At 36.3% G+C, this 10,807-nt stretch overlaps 1 long non-coding RNA gene across 1 annotated transcript in view; it reads left to right on the plus strand.

Annotated features, from left to right (window-relative positions):
• Positions 1-2,977, plus strand: part of LOC103603627 — a 17,378-nt gene extending 14,401 nt beyond the window's left edge. The window contains exon 4 of the long non-coding RNA XR_551636.1: positions 2,571-2,977. This is a non-coding gene — a long non-coding RNA (uncharacterized LOC103603627). The remainder of the gene's footprint in view (positions 1-2,570) is intronic.
• The last annotated feature ends 7,830 nt before the right edge of the window (positions 2,978-10,807 follow it).

A 10,807-nucleotide genomic window follows, 5' to 3' on the forward strand; every position in this document is an offset into this window, starting at 1 on the left:
GACGGAAGATAACAGCAAACAAGGCTCTGAGGCCTCGAGGCAATAGCTGGGCGGGCTCTTTAGCTCCGGACAGGCAGGCAGCCGGGCTCTAATGGCTCTGGACAATTTATTTATTTGCTCTTTAATATGAATGAGAACATGGGGTATTTCTTTCTCTGTGTCACTAGACTCTTGGCATGCCCCAGTCTTTCTCTCATGAGCACCTGAAAGTAGTGCATGGAGAAGAACCTGCAAGTAAATGTCCTTCCAGATTTTTATTTTAAAATACTTTAAACCTACAGAAAAATTGCAGAAATAATACAACAAACTTCTGTTTGCCCCACTTCCATATCCATCTGTTGTTAATATTTTGCCACATTTGCTTTATTGCTCTCTGTATATCTATATCTGCATGGTAAGTTATTTTCATGACTGACTGTAATAATTTGTCCCCTGCTTCTTTGTAATTTTATTTTGCCATTCTTCTCATTAAGTGGTGGAATATCTCCCTATCCCTTGATTCTGGGTTGGTCTTGTGACTTGTTTTAACTAATAGAATGTGGCAGAAGTCACATTCTGGATCTTCCAAGTCTAGTCCTTAAGAGGCATCTCACTTCTGCTTTCATTATTGGATCCCTGAGCTGCCATAAGGAAGCCCAGCTATCTTGATAGAAAGGCCACATAGAGAGAGACCTTGGAGGATTTTTAGACCACAGTGGGATAGAGGCCCTGGAGGATGATAGACCACAAGAAGACAGGCCCCCATATTTTAGCTATCCCAGTTGAACAGATAGATTTGTGAGGAAGGGCGTTTTAAACCCCTCAGCCCCGCATACGTTCACATGAGCAAGCCCAGCCAACCCTATGTACAGTAGAGACAGACCATCTCCACCGACCCCTGCTCAAATTCCTGATGCACAGAATTTTGAACAACAGATAACTGTTACAGAAATATCTTTACTCTTGTTTTTTGTTCTGATTTACTTTCACTGATCATTTGCAAGTTGGTTATACTAAATACTAAATAAGGGCATTCCTAAAACAAGGACATTACTCTCATAACCACAATTCTTTTACATATCCACTACCTATATTTAAGTGAAAACTCTTTAGCTTAGTATTCAACGTCCTCTTTGTTGTGGTCTCAACATAAATTTCCAATCTATGACTAATCTGGAAAAATACTGTCAATTGGTTTGGGGATTATCATTCTATAACCAACTATGTGGGCAAGTATTATGGGTAGGTATTATTTTACATTGAAAATGATTAAATTTCCTTAATTTACAGAACAAAATATTTTAAATCCCAGTCGACTAGGATTAATCCAAAAGAAACTTCAAAAACCTTCTAATTTCCCTAACAAGGAATCAGAAATTAGATGGCTTGTTTCTATCAGTCACATTCCATAGGGTCTATTTGAGAGCATATTACAAAGATTCTTATCATTGATTCAGAATCTGTTGTTCTCTTGATTATAGTTCCAAAAATTGTATGTGTGTTCATGTATACTGTATTTATATTTTCTTTTACTGTACAATTGGGATTTTCTTTATTTACTTTCCACATAAGAAATTATCTAGCATATATGTAGAGACCAGAGGGTAGCATCAGGTCATGCTGCCATGACTTGAAACTGTTTGCTAATTAAAATCATGTTCCCCTAACTTCATTTTATAGACCTTACCAAATGTGAAAAGCAGAAACATTGACTATAGAGTTTGTTTCTCTCCATATAGTTAGGAATATTTGTTTGACTACTCTTCATGAAGAGCTATTCTCCAGGCCATTATAATAAGCCTTCTAGTCATGTATAACATCTAGAGAGTAATAGGAAATTTAACAAATTAGATTTTATATTTAAAAGAGGTGTTATAATCATCAGTGTTATAGCAAAAACTTTAAATGAGAAAAGATATGTGGTATGACTTTGTCTCTTTATATCGGAAGAATACGTATAGTCTCTGCTTCTATTAATTTTAAAAATAAAGGGGCCAACGTGCCCCGTAGCACACTCGGGAGAGTGCGGCACTTGGAAGTGCAGCGGCGCTCCTGCTGCGGGTTCGGATCCTATATAGGGATGGCCGGTGCGCTCACTGGCTGAGCACGGTGCAGGCGGCACCAAGCCATGGGTTGCATCCCCTTACCGGTCACAAAAAAAGACAAAAAATAAATTAAAATTAAAATTAAAATTAAAATAAAGGGGCCGAGCCAGTGGCACACTCGGGAGAGTGCGGTGCTGGGAGCGCAGCAGCACTCCCGCCATGGGTTCGGATCCTATATAGGGATGGCCGGTGCGCTCACTGGCTGAGCGTGGTGCAGCTGGTCTCAAAAAGGACAAATAAAAATAAAAAATAAAACTAGTGACTATCATTTACTGAACATATAAAATGTGAAAAGCATAGGTCTAAGCACTTATTCCATCTCTTATTGCTTACTCAAAGCTACGAGGTAGGTACTATTGTGTTTTCTGTTATAGACATGAGGAAATAGAACACAACAGGTGAAAAAATTTGAGAAAATTATAAAAATTATAAAATATGAATTAATTTTTGAGTATCAATGCTTATATATGTGAATTTATCTTACAGATGATGAAAATATGGATATGAATACATTGTTAGGGGTTGTGAAGATGCTTAAAGCTGAACAAAAAATTGCCATGTGAAGATTGATGAAAGCAGTTTGCTGTTTCCCATATTTTTCTCTATTTTTAAATTTTTCCTTGTAGTTTGTTAATTTAGTTTTTTATTAAATTGTTATTATTTTACCGCAAATGCATGACCGTAAAGAATACAATGACTGCTTCATACGTGTGCCCTGATGGTAATCAGATGGCATCAATTTTACCCATTATTGCTTTTGCATCATTAGTGCAAATGTCAACACAATTAAAAAGGCAAATAATGTCTTCTTATTATTATAAAAAATAGTTTTGACTTTGTGGACCCCTGGAATGATCTTGGAGACTATCTAGGATCTGTAGACTCTATTGACTCTGCTCCTGATGATGATTTAGCTTCTGACACAGCTTTCACCTCCTTTTCATTTCACAAGCTGTAGTACTTAAAAGATATGTTTCACTTTTTCTGTTCATTGAATTGATAACGTTTAAATAATAAAGATTGGCCTCCATTTCTTATTCCATATCCTTTTGACCTGTCTACTGTAGAATCTAAGGATATTAGTACTTTTAATCTTTCTCTTCAATCTCCAGAAATCTGTTGGATTTACTCTTTCATTGTTAAGGTTAATAGGATTACACTCTATTCTGTTTCATAGCCACAATTGCTTCTTCTATACTTTTTCTACAGGTTTATTCCAAAAGTTGAAAACTAATAAACAGTGCTACTATAATTACATGAATAGTTACTATTATAAATATATAATTGTATATACATATGTACAGATATGTTTCCTTACATATTTTTTTACTTTAAAAAATGGGCTAGCATTATATTCATTTCTCTCAGGGTTATGACATTTGTGCTGCCCAAAGGAGAATGTCGTGGAGTTAAGTTCAAATGGATCCTTTTTTACATGTTATCAATATGTCAATGTTATATCACATTTTAAATTTGTTCATTTGTGGACTGTGTCTTTTTTTTCTGGATTTTCTTGTGGGGTTTATTTTTATTTATTTTTTGTTATTAAATGAAGAAACTAGTGCATTACCAACATCTTCCAGTTTCTTACTCATTCCGTATATTGCATGGACTCCACTTCATTATATTGTCTATGATGATAGTTTATTTGGGAATAGAATTTTAGGTTCAAAATCATTTTCTTATAGAATTTTAAAAACATTGCTCCATTACTTATAAGAATCCAGTGTACCTAATGAGAAGTTTGATGATAACCTGCAACAACCTGCAGCTTGTTCTTTTGTGATTGTTATTTTCTTTTTTTCTATTTGGAGGCAATAATTTTCTCCTTATCTTGGAGTTCTGAAATTTCACAATGTTGGATCTAGTTGTGAATCTTTTTCATACACGTTGCTCAGAACTCTGTGGGCCATTTCAGCTTGAGGTGCTTGTGTCTCTCTGAAGACCTATTTTTTTTTTAAAGGTTTAGAAATCTTATTTTTAATTTCCAAGGGTGCTTTTTTAAAAATTCATTTTGTATAGCCTCATACTCATAAATTATGAGTGCACTATCTCTCAGAATCTCTCTGAACATATTAGAGGTCTTTGTTGGTTTAAATTATCTTTCATTTCTTGAATTATCTATTGATATAGTTAAGAATGGGAGACTGAACTGATTATGCGTGGTAGTCAGTATGAGTTTGTCTTGTTTTTGTCTTTGTAAATTGGTTGACCTTTTAGGTTTCTAGGATGACTGTCTAAGAGCCCTGAATATGAATGAAATGAATGAAATTTGTTGCCTGCCAAGTTTTGCTTTAGAGATAGCAGGTAGAGAGGCAGTAGTTAGGTACAAGGGTCCTCTAAATGGCAGAATTAGTTAGACTTTATTCTCAGTCACTAAAATCCACCTTGACAGCTATGGTTTTCTTTCTCTTGCTGAAGAGTTCTCCAATATTTTAGTCAGGAAATAATGCTGAACTGCCTTTTCCTTTGTGACTCAGAGATTTTGGAGAAGAGGAAGTTGAGGCTAGCTGGTATAAATGTTCCATAGATACACTTTCAGTTAACCTCTTTATTTTCAGTCTCCCTTCCCCACTGCCTTCTTGCTTCTATACTTAATGCTAAAACTGAGCATTGACCTTTTCTGGGCAAATTGGCTTCCTTCACACCTTTCCCTCTATCTACTTAGAGCCTCCTCTTTTGGATATTCTAGACTTTGGTTTCTCCACACTGTTTTATGTATTGTACCTACTTGTTTACTTCTTTATTATATGTCTCTCCAAAGTGGCATATAAACTACTTGAGACAGAGGCTTTCTCTGTTTTGTTTACTGTCGTATCCCTAGCACCTTAGAATAGTGCCTAGCTTATAGAAGGCACTTAACAAACAAATGTTTAATGACTGAATTAGATAAATGAACCTACTTTAATAATATAAATATAAACAATATTTCATAAATATAAAACTTCTTTTCTACTTATGCCCACATTTCTCCTTTCCTACTTATTCTCTTTGTTATTATCAGTTTATTATTCTCTCACCTCATTTTAATTGTTTTAATGGGGTCTTGGAAATAAAAGGAGAAAAACATGTCTCTTCATTGCCAGGCTTTAACATGGTATTTTCATGCCTCAAAATCATTAGAAAAATCACAATTTCTTGTTATTCATTTTTCCATTCTTCAAAGAAAAAATTGAGATCTGTAACCTGGACAACTTCCTGGATGATATGGGAATTGAGCTTACATATAAGGGACATAAAGAACTGGTAAATCATCTACCAGCCAGTGGCGAGTATTTAAATTATTTTGGTACCTTTCAAAGAGGGATTTTAGGCTTAATTATAAGAAATATTGATATTACATTTTTAATTACTATAAAAGCAGACAAAAATCTCCATTACTAAAGAATTTGTTTATGTATGTGTGTATTATTATTATTGTGATTTTTGAAATGAACATTAAGATTTTAAATGAATATTAAGATTGTTATGAAGAAAGTATTTGGACCCTAGGTGTCACCAACTAAGCTAAGTAGTCTCAAAAAGATCACTGAGGTCATTGGAAGGCCAAAACATAAGCAGGGAAAAGAAGAAATTGGGGGTAAGGATGGGGACAGTGAAAGTACAGAATGAGAAGGGAAAAATAAGTTTAAGTTCTATTTTAAAAGTTACTAAGAACAACCTATAGCATAAGTTTCATGAAGCTGTAATTTATTTAGGTTAAACAGTCATAGTAATAAAGAAAATTTCAGTTAAGTGTTAAAAGTGCCACATTATTGAGAGTAAGTAGGCAATAAATATTTGTGAAATGATGGAAAGGAGGGAAAGTAGAAGGAATAAAATAATGGTTGCTTTCAGGCAACTGTAGGTAGATGAATATGATGAGGTAGTTTGAAAAAATGCTGGTGCTACAAAAGTAGGCAAGAGGGTCTGAACTTCATCCTACCGGTAATTAGTGTTGGAGGAGCCATTGAAGATTTTCTTGGTTGAGAATGACATCATGTGTTGTCCTCTGTACTCCCAAAAGTTACTGGACCAAAGCCTATAGATTATAAATCAAGAGCTATCTTAAATTATAAAACCCCCCTTTTTTTTTTCACATATTGGGCATTGTTAGGTACCATAACAATAGCTATATTGTATTCCATTTGAGGAGAAGGCAAGTCATTTTTAAAGACTTACTGTTTGAAATCCTATTATGGTAATTGAAAGGTGGGGCATTGAAGAGGTGATTAGATTGTAGGACCGGGCCATAATGAATGGATTAAAATGGTGGTCATGAGCATGGTTTTGAGGGCTTTGAAAAGAGAGTAAATAAAGAGGTTAGTCTCTGCTCTCTCTGCTCTGCCACTTTCGCATGTGATACCCTGCTGTCACTGAAGTCACTACCAAAAAAAGCCTTCACCAGATTTATTCCCTAGACTTTGGACTTCCAGCCTCTGAAACTGTAAGCAATAAATTTTGTTTTCTTATAAATTACCCAGTTCCATGCATTTTGTTGTAAGCAACAGAAAAGGACTAATACAGAAAATTGGTACCAGAGAAGTGGGGTGTTGCTTATAACAAACACTTGAAAATGTGAAGTAGCTTTGGAACTGGATGTTAGGCAAAGGTTGGAGGAGTTTGGAGGGCTCAGAAGAAGACAAAAAGATGAGGGAAAGTTTGGAATGTCTTAGAGACTGGTTACATGGTGGCAACCAGAATGCTTAAGGAAATATGGACAATAAAGACCATGCTAAGGAATTCTTAGATGTAAATGAGAAGGAACTTACTGGGAACTGGGTCAAAGCTCAACCTTGCTGTGAACTGGCAAGGAACGTGGCTGCATTGTGTTCATGCTCTAGGACTTTTTGGAAGTTGGAACTTACGAGTTGTGAACCAGAGTATTTGGCAGAAGAAATTTCTAAGCAGCAAAGCATTCAGGAAACTACATGGCTACTGAGTTATGCAGAAAAGGCATGATGTAAAAGCCAGAATTTAAAAGGAAAGCAGAGCATAAAGATTTGGAAAATTTGCAGCCTGGCCATGTGGTAGAGAAGCAGAGAGCATTTTCAGAAGAAAAATGCAATGGTGCTAACAAGATTAGTACAAAAGAAAGGGATTATCAAGAGAAGGGGGAAAAGGCCCTGAAGACATTGCAGAAGACTGTGGGGCCAACCCTTCCATTTCAGGCCCAAAGGCCTAGGGAGACAAAATGATCTGAGGAACAGGCCTGAGGTGCCCTCCACAGGCTCATTGCCCAGGACCCCCTCAACATGCTGCTTCATGCACCTCTGCTGCTCCAGCCTTGGCTAAATTGGCCCCAGGCATGGCTGGACCCCCAGCTTTGAAAGATACAAGCTGGAAGCCTTGGTGGCATCCAAGTGGTGTTAGGACTGCAGGCTCACAGAATGCCAGAGCTGTGAAGGCTTGGGAACCTCCACCCCAATTTCAAAGGATGTGTGGAAAAGTCTCTGAGGCCCAGGGAGAGATCTGTCACAGAGGTGGAGTCACTGCATAGAGCCTTCACTAGAGAAATGATGAGCAGAAATGTGGGGTCAGAGATGAAGCAGAGAAACCCCATCAGCGCCATGCCTAGTGGAGCCATGAGAGCAGAACTGCCAAAGAGACCCCAGATTTGTAGAGTTACCAGAGTGGAACACCAGCCTGGGAGAGCTGAAGTGTGGCCTGAGAACAGGAAAGCCATAGAAGCAGAGCTGCGCAAGGACTTAGGGACCCACACCAGCATGCAGAGGACATCAAACATGGAGTCAAGGTACATGATTCCCCAGCTTTGAGATTTAATGCCTTGTCATGCTGGATTTTGGACTTGTTTAGGACCCTATATTTGTCCCACTGTTGTATCTTGGAAGTAGAGAACTTGTTTTGATTTCATAGGTAGGACTTTGAACTTTGGACTTTTGAGTTAAAACACATTGAGACTCTGGGGATGAAATGAATGTATTTGTATGTGAAAAGGATATGAGTTTTGGGGGGCAAGAGACAGAATGCCCTTGGTTGAGTGTCCCACCAAAACTTAATCCCCACTGTAACTGCTGAGGGTAGGAACTCCTATTATGGTAATTTAAAAATGGGACCTTGAAGAGGTGATAGATTGTAGGACCATACCATAATGAATGGATTAATAGTGGTGGTCATGGGCATGGTTCTGAGGGCTTTAAAAAGAGAGTGAGTGAGAAGGTTAGTCTCTGCTCTCCCTCTGCTCCACCATTTTCGCAGTGTGATCCCTGCCATCACTGAAGTCTCCATCAAAGAAAGCCTTCACCAGATATATCCCTTGGACTTTGGACTTCCAGCCTCTGAAGCTGTAAGTAATAAATTTTGTTTTCTTAAAACTTTAGTTTTATTAAAAATAAATTACCATTTATTTTGCTATAAGCAACAGAAATAGACTAATTACACAGTTTAATTGTAAATATATATGGACCCAACATTGGAGCACCAAAATACACAAAGCAAAAATGAATAGACCTGAAGAGAGAGATAGATTGCAATGAAATAATAGCAGGGGATTTTAATACTCCACTTTCAACAATGAACAGATCATTTAGACAGAAAATCAGTAAGTAAACATTGGACTTGAACTACTCTTTAGACTAAATGGACCTAACAGACATATAGAGAACATTCCATCCAGCAGCAACAGAATACACATTTTTCTCAAGTGCTCATTAAACATTCTCCAGAATAGATCATATGTTAGGCAACAAAAGAAGTCTTAATGAATTTAAGAAGATTTAAATTATAAAAGATATCATTTAATATTACAGTGGTAGAAACAAGAAATCAATAACAGGAGGACACTTGGAAAATTAACAGTTATTTGGAAATTAACACATTCCTAAACAACCAGTGGGTTGGAGAAGAAATTAAAAGGGGAATTTTTAAAAATCTTGACAAACAAAAATGGAAACACAATATAGCAAAACTTATGGGATGAAGAAAAAGTAGTCCTAAGAAGGGAGTTTATGAAAGAAAACAAGATCACAAATAAGCAACCTGATGTTACACCTCAAGGAACTAGAAAATAAGAACAAACTAAGCCCAAAGTTAGTAAAAGACAGGAAAAAATAAAGATCAGAGCAGAAATAAATGAAGTCGAGACTAGAAAAACAATAGAAAAACTCAACAAAGCTAAGAATTGTTTTTTTAAAACGTAAACAAAATTGATAAACCTTTAGTTAGACTAAGTAAAAAGAGTACTCAAGTAAATAAAAAAGAGGAAACATTACAAGTGATACCACAGAGATACAAAGGATTATAAGAGACTATTATGAGTAATTATAAACTAACAAATTGGATAGATTAGAAAAAAATGGATAAAGTCCTAGATAAATACAACCACCAAGACTGAATCACACAGAAATAGAAAATCTGAATAGACCAATAATAAGAAAGAAGATTGAATCAGTAGTAAAAAATCTTGCATCAAAGAAAAGCTTGGGACATGATGTATTTGACTATGGTTTGAATGTTTCTACCTGTCGAAGCTCATGTTGACACTTAATCCTCAATGTGGCAGTTATTGAGAGTGGAGCCTTTAGGAGGTCATATGGGCTCTGCCCTCATGAATGAATGAATTCATTCATGGATTAATGATTTAATGGGTTGATGGATTAATGGATCATGGGAGTGGGACTTGATGGTTTTATAAGAAGAGGAAGAGAGACAGAGCTAGCACACTCATCCTTTTTGCCATGTGATGCCCTGCACTGCCTCAGGACTCTGTCGAGAGCACCCAACAGCAAGAAGGCCCTCACCATATGTACCCCCTCGACTTCAGATTTCCAAGCCTCCAGAACTGTAAGATAGAAATTTTGTTTCTTTATAAACTAACCAGTTTCAGTTATTCTGTTACGGGCACCAGAAAATGGACTAAGACAGCTTCACTGCTGAATCCTATCAAACATTTAAAGAAGAATTAATACCAATTCTTCTCAAACTCTTTCAAAAAAATTGAAGAGGAGGGAATACTTCCAAACATAAGACAGTCAAGGACATTATAAGAAAAGAAAATTATAGGCCAATATTCCTGATGAATGTAGATGCAAAATCCTCAAGAAAATATTAGCAAATTGAATTCAACAGCACATTAAAAGGACCATTCACCATGATAAAGTGGGATTTATCCCTGAGATGCATGGATGATTCAGCATACACAAATCTGTAAATGTGATATGCCACATTAACAGAATGAAAGATAAAAACCATATTACTTCAGTAGATGCAGAAAATGCATTTAACAAAATTCAACGTTCTTTCATTAGGAAAATTCTCAACAAATTAGGTATAGAAGGATTGTACAATAAATACCATATATGACAAGCCATAGCTAACATTATACATAATGGTAAAAAGTTGAAAGGGTTTCCTCTAAGATCAGGATCAAGACAATATGCCCACTCTTGCCACTTCTATTCAATATAGTACTAGAAGTCCTAGTCAGAGTACTTAGGCAAGAGAAAGATATAAAAGACATCCCAATAGGAAAGGAAGAAGTGGAATAGTCTCTGTTTGCAGATGACATGATCTTATATATAGAAAACCCTGAAGCTCCACCAAAAAACCAGTTCAAACTAATAAAGGAATTCAGTAAAGTTGCAGGATACACCCTCAACATATAAATATCAGTAGCATTTATATACACTAAAACAAACAAGCAAGCAAAAATCTATCTGAAAAAAAAATATCAAGAAAACAATCCTGCTCTGCTCAGAAGCAGGCAAGCAGCAGAGCACACTCAG

The sequence above is a fragment of the Galeopterus variegatus genome, unplaced genomic scaffold (genome assembly GCF_000696425.1).
Source record: "Galeopterus variegatus unplaced genomic scaffold, G_variegatus-3.0.2 Scaffold4712, whole genome shotgun sequence".
NCBI classification, from domain to species: domain Eukaryota; kingdom Metazoa; phylum Chordata; class Mammalia; order Dermoptera; family Cynocephalidae; genus Galeopterus; species Galeopterus variegatus.